Here is a 15,133-nt window from a genome sequence, read left to right as displayed (position 1 = left end):
GAGATAACTGATATGGACAGAACACCACAGTGCCTTGTACATGAGGAATATCAATAAAGGCTGGCGGTTATTAACAACATAATAACATTTTATGGTCAATCTACCCACCCCCAAATGCGTATGTCCTCATAGCATTGTCTAAGCGGGGGAAGGGCAGAACGTGAGGACATCCAGGACATTTTGAGACTCACCAATGGCCTGTATTATGTTGGCACTCCCTGACTCGCTGAAGCGTGTCCCTGTTGTTGTTTTTCTGTTCCCCTGACTCCAGAACACTCCATACTGCCCACAGCCTAGGAGCTTATCCCAGTTTCCATTTCTCTAATAATCATCTTCTCTCCTTGCAGTTCCCCATGTTCACCTCGATGCTTCCTCCTACACTTTGCTCAAGGGACTATCTCCTCATGGTTCAAATCCCAGTTTGTGTGCACTTTGTTTTCAGCCTATGATACTTTCTTCCCTATAATTTAACCATAGTTCCCATCCCCCAAATTCCCCTCTCTTTTCCTTCCCTCCCCCACCTCGCCCCGTTTATTTCCAATCTGCCACTTCCTGATCACATCTTCCTTGCAGCCCTCCTCTGTCCCACTGTCACTTAGTATTCCTGACCTTTCTTCTTCCTTAGTTTGCTCTCCGTAGGTCCAACTAACTCATCTCCTCTGCCAGGACGTGTAAATGCTCCTGCCCCAATCTTGCTTCTCCTGTCTCCTCTTGCTTCTTCCGTTCACTCTGTCCAACAGGACTTCCAAGAATGCAGAGAGTGGCCGAGAGAACTGGGGAAGATAATGACAGCCATAATTCAGGGCACCTACCAGCCTCTATTACCGGAAGCACTTGGAGCCATTAGCAGGACCCAGTGCTTGACCACCTGCTGCTCCTTGCTGAATTGTGTCAGCCTAGAAGCCTAAATACACCTGGGTTTTATCAAGTGACAAGCAGGGAAGTGGCAAGCAAAGGTCTTCCCAATCACACATTCTAATGTGATCATACACATTCTCCCAGGGCAAGAGGTGAGCCTGACTGGGGACACAAAACCCAGAAAATACACCTCTGAGGGTTTTGGGAATGACATCCCCTTCCTTTGCCTGACTCCTAACATCATCTCATACTCTGAAATGTTCACTCTCACAAGGTCTCCAAATCTCTGTCTTCACTGCGGAGGGTCAGGCCAACATCCTTTAAAGACTTTCACACAAGCCAAATTGCCTGAGAGTTTGCTCAGTTTCTTCCCCAACCCCTCAAAGCAGTTATAATACACTATTTAAATAAAGCCCCAGTGTAACCAAAGTGCCTGTAAATTTGTATACTATGCACACCCCCTCTTCCACCCAACTGACTCCCAGAAGGTCACCAGTTAGAGGGTCTTCTAATTCACAATCAACTCTTCAGGAGAGCTAGACTTGCCCCCTTCACACCAAATAACTTCTTATTTACTTATTTACTTATTCATTTATTTGGGTTTGTTCATTTTGGTTTAACTCCCTCCCCCACTGTACAAAAAGCAAATCACATTCCTTCTAATTTGCTTCCAGTTACCTCACTATCCCTGATCTTAGAAGAAGAGGAGGAGGATATAAAAAGGAAGGGAGAGAGTGAAGGAAAAAAAAAAAGAGAAAAAGAGGAAAAAATCCAACCAGCAAATCAGACTAGTTTAAAATCTCTCTTCCTTCTCAACTCAAGGTATTCATGTTAGGAGAATCTATTCGAGTCAACTCTCGGGAGACTTTATGGGGGAGACCTTCACAGGGTAATGTCCCTTCCTTTTAAACACCACCAACTAACAGGATTTTGCTGACTACCTATTCCCCAATCCCTGTGCCCCCAAACAAGAGCCAAGCATCCCGCCCCTCCCTCCTCACCCCCCCTCCAACAAGGCTGTTTTCATCTCTCAGTGCTAATTCCTGCAACTGTTTTAGGGTGGTACCTGAAGCTTATCAGAGAGAGAAAAGGAGAAAGAGAAGACTGAGAGAGAGAATTCCAAGGGCCAATACCGTGAGAAATATACACTTCAACGCACGCCATTTATACAGTCCCTATGTGTTGCTCAAATGCTCAGAAAATGCACGCAAACCCAAATGTTGGGAGAAGCAGCAATTTAAACCCGTTCACCAGCTGTTCGCAAAGAAACCGAACCAGTGAGTCTGGGATGAGGCAAAACGATGCTAAATCTAAACCCCACCTCGTTGGGAAACGACATCTTTAATCGCGCCCTTGCCTCCAGACCTAGGTTCCCGCTCGGGCACATTAAGCAGGGCGCACGCACCCCATCCCTTGGGTTGGGAAAATAACAACTGTTTGGCCCCCCGGAAAGCCGCACAGCATCTGCACCTCCCTTCTCCCACCTCCTGGTTTATTTTTAACAGCCTTCCATTCATGCCCTTCTGTCACATTCTCGATATTATTTATCCCTCAAATGTCCACTGTTTCTTAACAGCCAAAAGAGTAGAGGAAAGGTAAGAGAGGTATCATACTTACCATTCCCAGGCGGGGTGCAAAATAAAAATAAAGAAAATTCCCGGTTGGCTTTTTTCCCCCCTCAAGCTGCAACAGCTGGAGGAGGGGAAGAATGATCTTGGGGGTGGAAGGAATCACTCCGGTGTGGCAGGTGGAGGCTCCAAGATATCCACGGAACAAGTTCTATTGCCTGGCCAGCGGGAGTGCACAGAATCCTCGCTGCTAGAGCCCGGGGGTGGGGATCGGGGCTGCCCCACGGAGGACCCCAAGACTCCTGGTTCCTCGGGAGTTCAGCACAGAAGGGCTCGACAGGGGAAGAAAGTCAAGGTTCCCCAGAAAAAGAAACAAAATCCTAGACAGCAGCGATCACTTGTTAATCCCGAATTCCTCCAATATCCTTCCCTCTCCCTCTCTCGCTGGCTGCAGAAGCAGCACACGCCTCCCCTGGCCGGGAGCGCGCGCCGGCCGGGGGCGGGGCCAGGGCCGTCCGAGGGTGTGGCGTTCACGGCGGTCACCGGGGGCGCCTCCCGGCGCGGCGAGGCGGGCGCAGTCACGACGCCGCGACTGCCAGCCCCCCGGCTGCGGCCCCCCGACAACGAGGCTCCGGGGAGCCAGTGGGAACCATTCCAGGATCCCCTGGCTTGCGCCCCCAGAGGCGAGGAGCTAATCCCGGAGAGAGAGGTGTCCCCTTTGGAGAGCTGAAATGGGGTCCCGACGGCAGAGCAGGAACGCCAAGAGAGGCTGGAAGGGGTGACTTCGACGGCAGGTCCAGTCTCGACCGCAGGGTGCTTCTGGGCGTCTTCTCCTCTCCCCGACCCGCTTTCTCTGCATCTCCCCTGGCACCCCACCCACCAGCCCCGGCACCATAACGGGTTTGTGGGTTTGGGAGCCCGGGTGCATCTCTGCGAGGCCGCCAGCCCGGAGCTCTCTAGTCGTCTGCTAGCGCGCCCAGGCCCCTCGGCCTCCGCCTCCCTTGTAGAGAGAGAGTTTGCCGGCCTCAAGTCGGGGGTCGGGACTCCCAGGAGAGGAGGAGACCGACTTTACGCAGGTGTCCGACCCCTGGGAGGGAAGGATTACTGAAATTGGAATCGGGCCCAGGCTAAGGGCTGCGCAGGGAGGCTAAGGTCCGAGTTAGGAGAGAGTCGGGGCGCTAGGAGCAGGTTGCAAGTCCGCCCCGGGGGCGGGGGGCTTTGGAAGAGTGGGAGGAGCCCTCGGCGAACCTGTTGCTCCAAAAAGAAATACGATTTGGCAAGAGGTTTGGCTCCCGGGAGGTCTCTAACGTAGTGGTCGGATCTCCAATGCCACCCACCTCCATAAAACAACAAAAACCGCACTTCCCCAAGCCCCACCCCCACCCCCCGCGCCGTGGGCAGGCGAGTGCGCTAGCAGCGGCGTCCTCACGCCGGTGGACTCTCGGATTGCTTATTAGCTGGCTGGCGTGTGAAATGCCCCTGGACATCGATGTAAATATGCAATTCTCACAAATATGCCAAAAGAAGTGGGAAGTCAGAATTTACACAGACACACAGAGAGAGAGAGCTCAGGTGGCGACGGGGCTCCGGGCACCTCTCCCGGCTCCCTCTCTGATGGGTCAAGCAGGCAGCGGCGGCGTGCGCCCGGACTGCTGGAGCAAACTCGACCTTGGGGGGGTCAGTTGGCGCCAAGGCAGCCACTGTCGTCCTCAGCTGGCAGCTTTGTTCGAGGGCCCTGTTGGGCCTCCTCCTTTTGTGGTGCTCTATTAATTATTAAGAGAAATATTCCCGAGCTGAATTATAGATATGCCCGGTGCTCACTCACCTAACCGCTGCTGGCTTGGCGAAGGACAACAGGAGGGCCGATTTTCGTTCCTGTTTGATTTTTTTTTTGGGGGGGGGAGAGATCTTTTTAAATAACTAAAAAAATTGCATTGTAATCGGTGAAAAGGAAAAAAAAATTAAACTGACATGGGGTCTGGTTTTCCTAACTTCTTCCAGTTAGTGACAAAAGTTAGAACCTTTGTCCTGAATGAATTTATCTGTGATCCTCTGGCCTCAACTGCAGGTGGAGGAACTGAGAGAAAGATGGCATCCACACCAGCTCTAGAGAGGCTCTGTCTCAATTCATGCCCCACTATAATCCATTTCTGAAAGTAGGGAGAGTGGATTTCTCCAAAAGTAAAAAACATCCCATGTACTGGCCCCAGATCCCTTCTGTACTGCCACAATGTGTAGTAGTCACTGTGCAGTTTCATACATGCCAAAAGCAGATGGTTGAGTTTATTGTTGTCTCATCAGAAGGATGTTTCTTGGGATGGTAGAAGGCAGGGCTGAGAGCACAGGATCTTGGGACTAGTTTCCCAAAAGCAATTTGTGAGATCAGTTGGAAGCAACTGTGGAAATACTTTCAGGGAGATGAAAACTGAGATGGAATGATACACAAAAGACAGGTATATTGAAGCTTGGACATTTTAATTGGGTCATGTTAAAACTTTATGAATTATGCTTCCATAATATGCTTCCATTTACTGTTTGTTCCTATCACAGCCCAGAGAATTTTAAAGTTTAAAATGCCTGAGGTCTCTATAAATATTTACACTTCTTAGGTATCAGGAATCTGAATAACTAAAGCACCACAGCAAGAACACAGCTGAGGAAAAACCACTTTCATGAAGATGTTCATTCAGGTCATACAAGATATAGTTACTGAGAACTTGATCAAGGCTGGTAACACTCTTTTGAGTGCCCACCTAGCGGCTCTCTGGCTCTCTGCTAAATACTTTGCATACATATTGTTTAATTTTATCTGCATAAATAAAACACTTTATGTGATAGGGATTATTATTATCACTATTTTATAGAGAAGGAAATTGAGGCTTATGATGGTTAATGAACTTGCCCCAAAGTTACATAGCTAATTATTTAGCAGAACTGGGCCTTTAACAGCTGACTCAGCAATGTGGACAATCCCCATGCTAGTGATGATAATGCCGCGTGGTCTAATGCCCATCTGTCCTCACAAACTACTGGCTGTTACAGATACAGAGGCAGTTTAGGAAACAAGGGGGTATGTGCTTTGATGGAGGTATGAGAAACGTGTTCCTGGGATGCAATGAATGGAGTAGCATCTAATTTGGGGGAAGCAAGCAAGGATTGACAAAGAAAGGAGAAATGTTTCTGAGGAATGTGAGAATTGGAGTGGCTGCCATAAAGAAAACATGGGCATGTGGCACTGGCGTGGCCGGAATAACTGAAACCTGAGAGGTAGGCGGCCCCCAATTGGGAAGAGCATGCTCCTCACTCAGGCTTCCCCCCATTCCCAAACACACACACACACACACACACACACACACAGACCTCTTTGAACTTTAAAAGAATTTCTTTATAAAGCAAACAAGAAACATTCCATTTCTCTTCCTGAAATTCTCTTAAGGATTCCTAGAAAGTCCCACAGATAAACAGTAGCAGAAAGATTCTTTGCTGTGATCAACAAAAATCTACCTTGTCTCAGTTTCAAACTGTTTTCTCTGGAGAGGAAAAAATTATTTTCTTGCCTTTCTTAATCATCAACTAGTCAAAATTCTTCAAGCACCCTACACCCAAATATACCTAATACCACACATAATTTCTCCCTGGCTTTGAATTCTCTCAGTGGTAATACAAATATTCCAGACCACGCTATGAAGCTTACGCTTATATAGAAAAGGGCAAAGGGCAGCAGATCTTCCTTTGTACAAAGCAGATAGAAGGCCCTGTGGGATACAAACTAAGTCCATTATAAATGTTTTTGTTCTCTTTGGGGACCATGGTCTCCAGTGAATTGCAGCGTTCTGTTTACTTCACCTCTCTGTCCCCCAGAAGCCCACAACACCTCCCTGAATACAGGCAGTGTATCCCGAGCAACCAGCGCAATACCTGACCCAGAGCAGGCTTTCGATAAGAATGTACTAAAATGAATGAATAATGGAAGAGGCTTCCATTTGCCAAGAAAGCTCAGTGAATGTGTTGGGAGAAAACCCAGAGAAGATTGCTTATACCTGCTTACCCCAGACTCCCAGCTATCGGCCTTTTAAAGTTCTGAAGGGATGTGAGGGGGAAAGAGTTCTGGGGCACTTGATTCCGTGCTTCCCATTCCCTAATGGATGGATGCAGATGTTCTGAGCAGCCCATAATTCCTTATGAAATGTGAGTCACTCAGCTAGCTTTTCCTGGTAGATGGATTTTTCAGTGACCTTTCGCCACACCACCTTGCATTCCGTTTTATGTATACCAGTACTAGTCAGGTCTTAAGACCTCAGAACAGCATAATCACTTCTCATTAAATGAGGAAACATCAATCCTGGAGAGAAAGACTAACCACTCGCTTCCTGACTCTCTGACCACGGCTCTGTGTAGGTACAGTGGGGAGTAAGACAGCTACTCTCTGCCCTGGATGGACACCTGCGGTCTAGGGGGTGAGAGATGCATCAACACACCCATGCGGTTAGGGTCTGATAGAAGTCACACGAGGAGCAGAGAGAAGCAGCGTTAACTGAGGTTAGAAAGGTCCTCAAGCCAGAAGGAGCCACGGGTCAAAGGCTTACTGAATAAGAATGGCAAGAATGAGTGTAAGAATAATCAAAGAGAAGCAGAGGATCCGACATGGAATGGGAGTGGGAAGCAGTGATTGTGGACTTAGATAGGCCACGCTCAGGAGTCTGAACTACGGTCTATGACAAAACACTGCATGAAAGGATTCTCAACCCTTTTTCCACCTCTACACACAGGACAGATGTGGTTCACACGCATGACACACTCCCCTGGGCAAACGCAGATAGGCAGCTGCAGCATCCACTAAACAGACTGAGTTGCAGGCATTTGCAGGCTTCTTGGTTACAATGACATCTTTCTCCTCCATCTACGAATGCATCTGAGAAACTAAGTGAGTGAAATTGAGTTGGCAGAACCTTAAATCATCTCAGATTTAGATTTCTGAATGCAGATCAATCAGAAATGTCCGTTAACTGAAGTAACTCAGAATTTGCAATGTACCGCATCTCTAATAGTAATCTACCAATGTGGGGTGACACTGCTATTGAGATCCACCCTGTCAGATCCAGTAGTTCCTCTGGTCCAGGATCCCCTGTGGATACCAAAATCTGAAGTTACTCAAAGCCATGAATATAAAAATGGCACAGTATGGTCAGCCCTCCGTATCTGCGGGTTCTGCTTCCACAGATTGGTTGGTTGACTGCATGGATGCAGAACCAGTGGGTCCTGAGGGCCAACTGTACACTATAACAAGGTGAAGTGGATTCATTCTTTTAGCTCTTTGTTACGCTTTCCTTATATGTGGTTAGAATATACAGCAGTTATGGAGACTCACTTAAAATGAAATATCCACCTTGCTGCAGATAAAAATCACCCACATCCTTGTGTGCGGGCACCAATCAATCAGGGGCAAACTTGGGGCAGAGATGAATAGAAGAAGGTTTAGGTATGGAATAGTTTTCAGTCCCTACAGACATTACCACCACTGTGCCTTCCATATTAACTCCTAATAATTTATGTCAAGGAGCTTTTCCCGTATAAGTAAATGTGGGCCTTTTTATAAAAATAAGAGGTCATGGTATACTTCCTGCCAGCAATGTGTTCCAGACTCTGAAGGTCCCTTTAAATATGGTCAATGACCATGGTACAGGCTGGATTCTACTCTTTCAAGAGTTGGCTGCTTTGCCATCTTCCCCATTTTGATTGTGATCAGTACCTTTCACCCCCTAGAACAGACATCACCAAGGCTTAAAACAGGCCTTTGCTCTAAAGCCTAAGGATGTTAATGCCTCCTCCAGGCTGCCAACACCCATCACAGCCCTGACCATCTCTCCTTCATCAGACCAACATTACTTCTGATTTGGTTAAGTACTATAAAGACTTTGTCCAGCACATGCTTTCCAAAACAAGGGCCACAGTTGTAGGAAGGATGCTCTCATGTAGAAGAAATCTGTAGTAGGTACAGATCAGTTAAGAAATATACCCCAAATTATGTCTGCTCTGTGCTCACTTTTCTCCACTCCTGGCTAAGAGAGAAACACAATTCTGGGGATTAGCCAACTGATATACAGTCGACCCTTGAAAGACGCAAGGGTTGGGGCGCCAACCCTCTGCACAGTCAAAAATCCGAGTATAATTTATAGTCATTCCTCCCTCTCTGCAGTTGAGCTTTCGTGAATTCAACCAACCAACTACAGCGTATTGGAAAAAAATTCTTGAGTAAGTGAACCTGCACAATTCAAACCCATGTTGTTCAAAGGTCAACTGTATTTTAGAACCAAAAGCACAAACAAACAAAGCTGAGAGTATGAGTGTCTAGGTGGTTAACTTATGGTTTCTCATCACTGGTTGCTGAGAACAACACATCAGCTATCAGGTTTTTTATACACTAGAAGCCCCTCTAATTTATCTCTCAGTCAACCTCACAAATCAGCTCTTATTCTGAATAAACACAGAGAACATAGGCTGACAGCCCCAAAGTTCACACAGGAGTACAAAAACTGACAGTCTTCTTTAGATGGTTTTCCAGAATGAGTCCTTTTCTGAATTCATATATAGATTTGAACTTGAAAGTAAATTACAATGAAATTCTAATGATTTACAATAGCCCTGGGGGTGGGGGGGAAATAAACATTTGACTAAAGCAATTACTCTTGGACTGCTTGCAAGGGCTGGAGCAGAGATCAGATGCTGGGGTTATAAGATTGTCTCTCCAGCTTCCTGGTTGCAGAACCTCCTGCAAGACACTTAACCCTTGTGAATTTCAGTTTCCTTATCTATAAAAAGGGGAACTGTACTATCAGTCCTCTTTTACAAGATCATGAGTGTAGATCACATAAGAAAATGTAAGAAAACTGTTCTACAACCATAAAAATACAACATAAATAGAAGACATTATTTTAAAGTAATAATCATCTGCTATGGACTGAATGTTTGTGCACCTTCCCGCCCTCCAAATTCATATGTTCAAGCTGTAAACTCCAATGTGATGGTGTTTGGAGATGGGGCCTTTGGGAAGTAATCAGAGTTAGATGAGGTCATAAGGATGGGGCCTTCATGAGGGGATTGGTGTCCTTATAAGAAAGAAACATCAGAGAGAGATACTAATGTCTCTTTCTCTCTCACTCTCTCAGAAAGATGGTGGCTGCCTACAAGCCCTGAGAAGAGGCCTCAGAATGAAACCTACCTTGCCAGCACCTTGATCTTAGGCTTTCCAGCATCCAGACTGTAAGAAAATAAACTCCTGTTGTTTAAGCCACCCAGTCTATGGTATTTTTTTTATGGCAGACTTAACTGATTAAGACATCATCAAAACTTGATAACAGATATTTAACCTGTCTTTCCTAGCAAACTTCACTATGATATTAGAAACTGGTACCTGAAACTCAGCAACACGTTGAGTATTGTAAGTTAAGTACCTGTAAGAAATGATCCTTACAGGTTTTCTTTCAAGGAATGGAAAGATTTGTAATCAATTTGCCAGTTGTTAACATGGTAGTAAAATTTTATTAGGGCTTCATAATCTAAAACTCACTCTAAACCAATTTGGAATTTTGGGCAGTTTTTCTTGTAAAATGGCTATAGATGACATTAGCTTGAATATCCTGAATGTTGTTAACAGTATTAACTGTTCATTAATTCAACAAAATTTTACTGAGCACCTCTTTTATCTCAGGCATCAGTCTAAGCACGAAGCAGTAGCGATAAACAAAGACAAAGCCCCTGCTCTTAAAAAGATAAGCAGGACTTCCCTGGTGGTGCAGTGGTTAAGAATCCACCTGCCAATGCAGGGGACATGGGTTCGAGCCCTGGCCTGGGAAGATCTTACATGCTGCAGAGCAACTACTGAGCCTGCACTCTAGAGCCCACGAGCCATAGCTACTGAGCCTGCGTGCCACAACAACTGAAGCCCTCGCGCCTAGAGCCCGTGCTCTGCAACAAGAGAAGCCGCCACAATGAGAAGCCTGCACACTGCAATGAAGAGTAGCCCAGGCTCACCGCAACTAGAGAAAGCCTGTGTGCAGCAATGAAGACCCAACACAGCCAAAAGTTAATTTGATTTTTTAAAAAAAGATAAGCAAAGTTATTTCACACAACATTAACTGTTATGAGGAAAATAATATAAAGTAATAGAGTGTCAGGAAAAAGGTTTTCAACTTCAGTTGGCTAACTACAGAGAAAGTGACATTTGAACTGAGGCCTACATGACAAGAAAGCTTGCCATGTGAAGATTTAGGGCAGAGAAAAGAAAAACTGTTAGAAGAGGTCTGAACAGATGTGGTCTAAAAATTGAAATTGTCAGACAAGGGTAGCTAGAAAGCAAAGGCCTTCCCATAAGGAGTCTAGTGAACAGACAGAATCTAAAGCACCAGAGTCCTAATGCGATTTAATTCTACATACCACCACCTCATCATTTTAAGTTGGGGTCATGGAAGTGCATCTCCCTCCTTCCTTTCTCAGACCCCAGTTTCAGGCTTAGTCACTCTTGTGAGTATCTGAGAATAGATAGGAAGGAGCCTTCCTAGGGGCTTAGAGAGGTAGTCCTGGGCAGAGGGAAGAGTTCACAGCTCTACCTCAGAAAACCGCTCACATGTACGTAAGAGGTGATGATTGCTATCCCCAGGTGTCCTGAGTTGTAAATGTAGTTCCCAGATTTCTCTCCCTGGTCTAGCGCTGCCTATTCTCTAAAAGGCACGATGTGCTGTCTCTGTTACGACTTCTGTTTTGTTAACAGTTCTTTTCATAGCAAGGAATAGAAAGCAATTCAAGCTAGCTGATAAACAGTCGGCTTACAGTAAGGTTATTGTCAGATCTTACAGGAGTCCACAAAAGAGCTGAAGAACTCTTTCTCAGTAATGAGTCTGCTTTCCCATAATGTCTCCATACATGTGGCCCCACAATGGTTGAGTTAGCCCCATTGTTACACAGTCTTTCAGTTTAAAGGTCCTTCACATGCTCTACAATATCTAAAAGGAGGAATCTGATCAATTTAGCTCAACTCTTTAACCAAGCCAATCAAGTCACAAATTACCAGATTAACTGGTCAAGCCACCAATGTCCTAAAGGGAAGTTCACTCATCTGAGTCTGTAGCTAGAAAGAAATTTTCTGAACAGGGGCCAATACAAGTAAGTCCAGCTCACTAATTCTAATAGCAACATGTTGGGTTGTTTTAAGATCTTGGGAAACCCTTGCTATTCTTACTTATAGAGGATCTTCCCGGCATCATATCTAGCATACTTTAAATGCTTACACATTTCACGTTAGAGATTATGCAATCTATTTTACAGTTGAGTTGCAGCTGACTAGTGGACAGTATTACATGGAAATTTTGCAGTATTTTAAGTTTTTTCTGTATTTCAGGGTTAATTTTAAGAGTGTAGACATTTCATAGCCTCCTGAAAAGCTTATAGGCACACAGGCATGGCCCGGAAACAAAACATAATCCCTGAACAAAGAAATAGCTCCTTGATTACTGTCAAGTACTTAAGAGTCTTGGCTTTTAAGGTATTATTAAATAATCACATTTTTGGCTGATAAACTCTGGATGAAAGATATCCTCACCTGTTTATTCGTCTGCATGTGAATATGTGCTGACATATGTGAATGCATCCTGTGTTTATGTTGTCTTCTATGTTGTGTGTAAGCTATAATGGGAAAGCTAATTATTAAACTCTGCAAATACACCCAGAGGCTACTGTGAGCGATGCAGCCAAAAAAAAATCTAAAAATAACTATGTAATAAATAACCATTTGCAGATGGGAATTGTTCGTGCGGTTTTCTAAACAATAGCAGGTTTCTTTAAGGCATTACGGAATATTTCCTGACGTTTTTACTAGGTGCACTAAATCTTCCATACTTAAAGACAGATAATTTGAATAAGAGTGTGATAAAATTGACTGGATCCAAATTAAAGTTATTTTTAGGACAATATTGAAAGCAATAGACAATTGCTTTATTCTTAGAATAGATTCATACATGCATATTCTCCTGTGTTAGTTAAAAGCATCAAGAGAGTCATTTCTAAGAGGCAGAGCGTTCCAGCAATTATTTTTGAATACTACATTGCCAAAAATGTAAAGACAACTCTTCAAAATAATATCTTGACTGCTCAGTGTTTTATTTCTTCAGGTTCACTCAGGAGAAAAAATTTTAAAAAAAGGAGACTAAACTAGAGCTTAAAAGTTATAGGAATATATTGCAGAAATATTTAAGTGAGAAAGCCGCAAAGTGTACAGCAAGAGACTTACTGAAAAATGCAAGAGAATTGGGTGTTTCTTAGCAGGGGTGATATACCAAACTTTATAAACAATTAAAATAATATTAAATGATTGCCAAAATTTAAAATCAACTTACAGAAGAGTGGGCTTGACATGTGATAATCTGAGATGGTTTCTTCTACCTGGGACCAAAGTATTTGGTGCAGCCTTTCAAGACAGCTCTGGTTCATACAATCTTCGGCCACCACTAATGTATATGTAGTTAGTGGTCTAGTCACGTGCCTCAAACATAGCTCAACAGAGTCCCTGTACTAATAATATGTTTAATAACTATTAATTTTCCTGCTCAAGACAGAGCATCTCCATCAAATGATGAACTTTGGCTCCAGTTTCAAGCTTAAAGAAAAAATATACTATATTCTCCTCTTTAACTCATGGGAAGTTATTGAATATTTCATTCCTAAGTTGAATGTGATATATGCAAAGAATAATCTGACTTGTTTATGGTGATATACAGATTACAAGTTAAGAGCATAGCCTCTAAAACCAGCAAACCTCCATCCATTACTAGATGTATGACCTTGATTAGGTTTCTTAAGTTTTCTAAATGGAATGTTCTCAACCACAAAGCGAGAACAATGATACATACTTGATAAGGTTGTTGTACGAACTGAAGGAGACAAATTATGTGAAAGACAAAATGCACAGGACAACTGAGGAGACGATTTATTCGAGCCACTACAATGTGGAGGTTATTCATTAATGAGGAGAGTCTCAAATAAAAGGAAGGGGGCTGGGGGTTTTATAGAAGCAGAAGCAGATAAACAAAGGACTCATCCTAGAATCCTACAGGGGTCGTGAGGAAAGACGGAGGTGAGTCTTACCCTGTAATATGCAAATAGAATAAAAATCTATGTGTATATTATACTCAATGCTGATAAATCAGAGAAAACATAGCTGTTTTTATTAAACAAAAAATGTCAAACAATTCTTATTTGCCAAAGATTGACCTAAATTATTTGAGCTTGAAATCATAAAACATTTCTGATTTGGTTTCTGTAAGGATACTTTTAAAATTTGGCACATTGAAAATCTTAATAGTTCAACTTCCTTAATTCCTGGGAATTTTAGGAATATTCAACTTAAATATGCAATAATTTACCTCTAAGCCAATCAGACTAGAATGCCTTAAGGAGCTCTTTAAGGTTGAATCAAATTTGGTAGTTCCATCTGGAGGTAGGAAATATTACACACTCACACAATGAGATTGGTAAAGGCCTTTCTGAATAACACATAAATACACAGAAAGAGAGAAAGCTTACGACTTCAATTCTAAAATGTCTGTCATGGGTCAAACATAAACACAGAAATGCAAAGAACTGTTCTCTTCCCGCTGGGTATAAGTTCTTAATTGATTTGCACTCCAAACAGACAAACAGGCAAGACTAACAACCCAGAGTCTCTGTCGTCTTTCACCTGACAGAGACAAGATCTTTATAAACCATTAGTTTCTTTACAGAGACCACCAAATGGTCAGACCACAAAACCAAAAGAAGCTGGCAGCAGAAATCAGGCATGTGTTCAAAAAGAATCAAAATCAAATCCTTACCGTGCTACCGATGGACACGAGTCTATTGCACAGGAGCAGGAGTTGGACTTACCATTGGGTCACCAATCACTAGCCAGGAGCAGAGGACAAAGGGCTCCAAAAGTCCTTTACTGGGTGGAGTAAACGGGGATCCAAAAGTGAGGCCATCATATCAGAGTTACAGTACCACACTGTGAAAGACAAATGCAGAAAAGATTATTTTATATAAACTATTACAATAGGAAGAATATTCATAAATGAGGAATGTCTCAAAGAACACGAGGGAGCCTGGGATTTTTTAGCGACCAATATGCAAGAAGGTTATCCTGGAGTTTATGGGAGTCCTTGGGAAGGAGGCAAGTGGGTCTTAACTCAAAATACACCAGCACAGGGTGGTCATTTAAGGGTAGGAAGATTTCTTAACCATTATTTGCTTTCCAGGAGCAAAGGGCTCAGATAAAGTTCAGCATTGTGCATAGCACAGGGAGATCAGCTTGGTTCTTTGTGTCCACCTAGAGGGGTGGGATAGGGAGGGCGGGAGGGAGATGCAAGAAGGAGGAGATATGGGGATATATGTATATGTATAGCTGATTCACTTTGTTATACAGCAGAAACTAACACACCATTGTAAAGCAATTACACTCCAATAAAGATGTTTAAAAAAAAGGTTCATCATTGTCACATTGTCAATTTTGTAAAATGTTTATTCATGAAGAGCAAAGTGTTGGCAATTATTGTTGGAGAGGGCAGTGCATTTAACAGTACACTTTACATTTTTTGTGTAGAGTCAAATACTGACTATCCTTTACTAGCTGTATGACTTTGGGGAAATTACATAATTTCTCTGATTTTTAATTTTCTTATCAG

The 15,133-nt window shown here is 43.7% G+C and overlaps 1 protein-coding gene across 5 annotated transcripts in view; it reads right to left on the bottom strand.

Annotated features, from left to right (window-relative positions):
- Positions 1-15,133, bottom strand: part of KCNA4 (potassium voltage-gated channel subfamily A member 4) — a 156,915-nt gene that overhangs the window by 128,528 nt on the left and 13,254 nt on the right. For 4 of the 5 annotated variants that reach the window (XR_013829318.1, XR_013829319.1, XR_013829320.1 and 1 more), the window contains exon 2: positions 14,340-14,457. The gene's annotated coding sequence lies outside the window, so the exon portion shown is untranslated. Of the gene's footprint in view, positions 1-609; positions 661-14,339; positions 14,458-15,133 lie in introns of those variants that run through there. The other variant, XR_013829321.1, reaches the window with a different exon arrangement.

The sequence above is a fragment of the Stenella coeruleoalba genome (genome assembly GCF_951394435.1).
Source record: "Stenella coeruleoalba genome assembly, chromosome: 8".
In the NCBI taxonomy this organism is placed as follows: Eukaryota; Metazoa; Chordata; class Mammalia; order Artiodactyla; family Delphinidae; genus Stenella; species Stenella coeruleoalba.
This window is presented reverse-complemented; position numbering and strand designations above follow the sequence as displayed.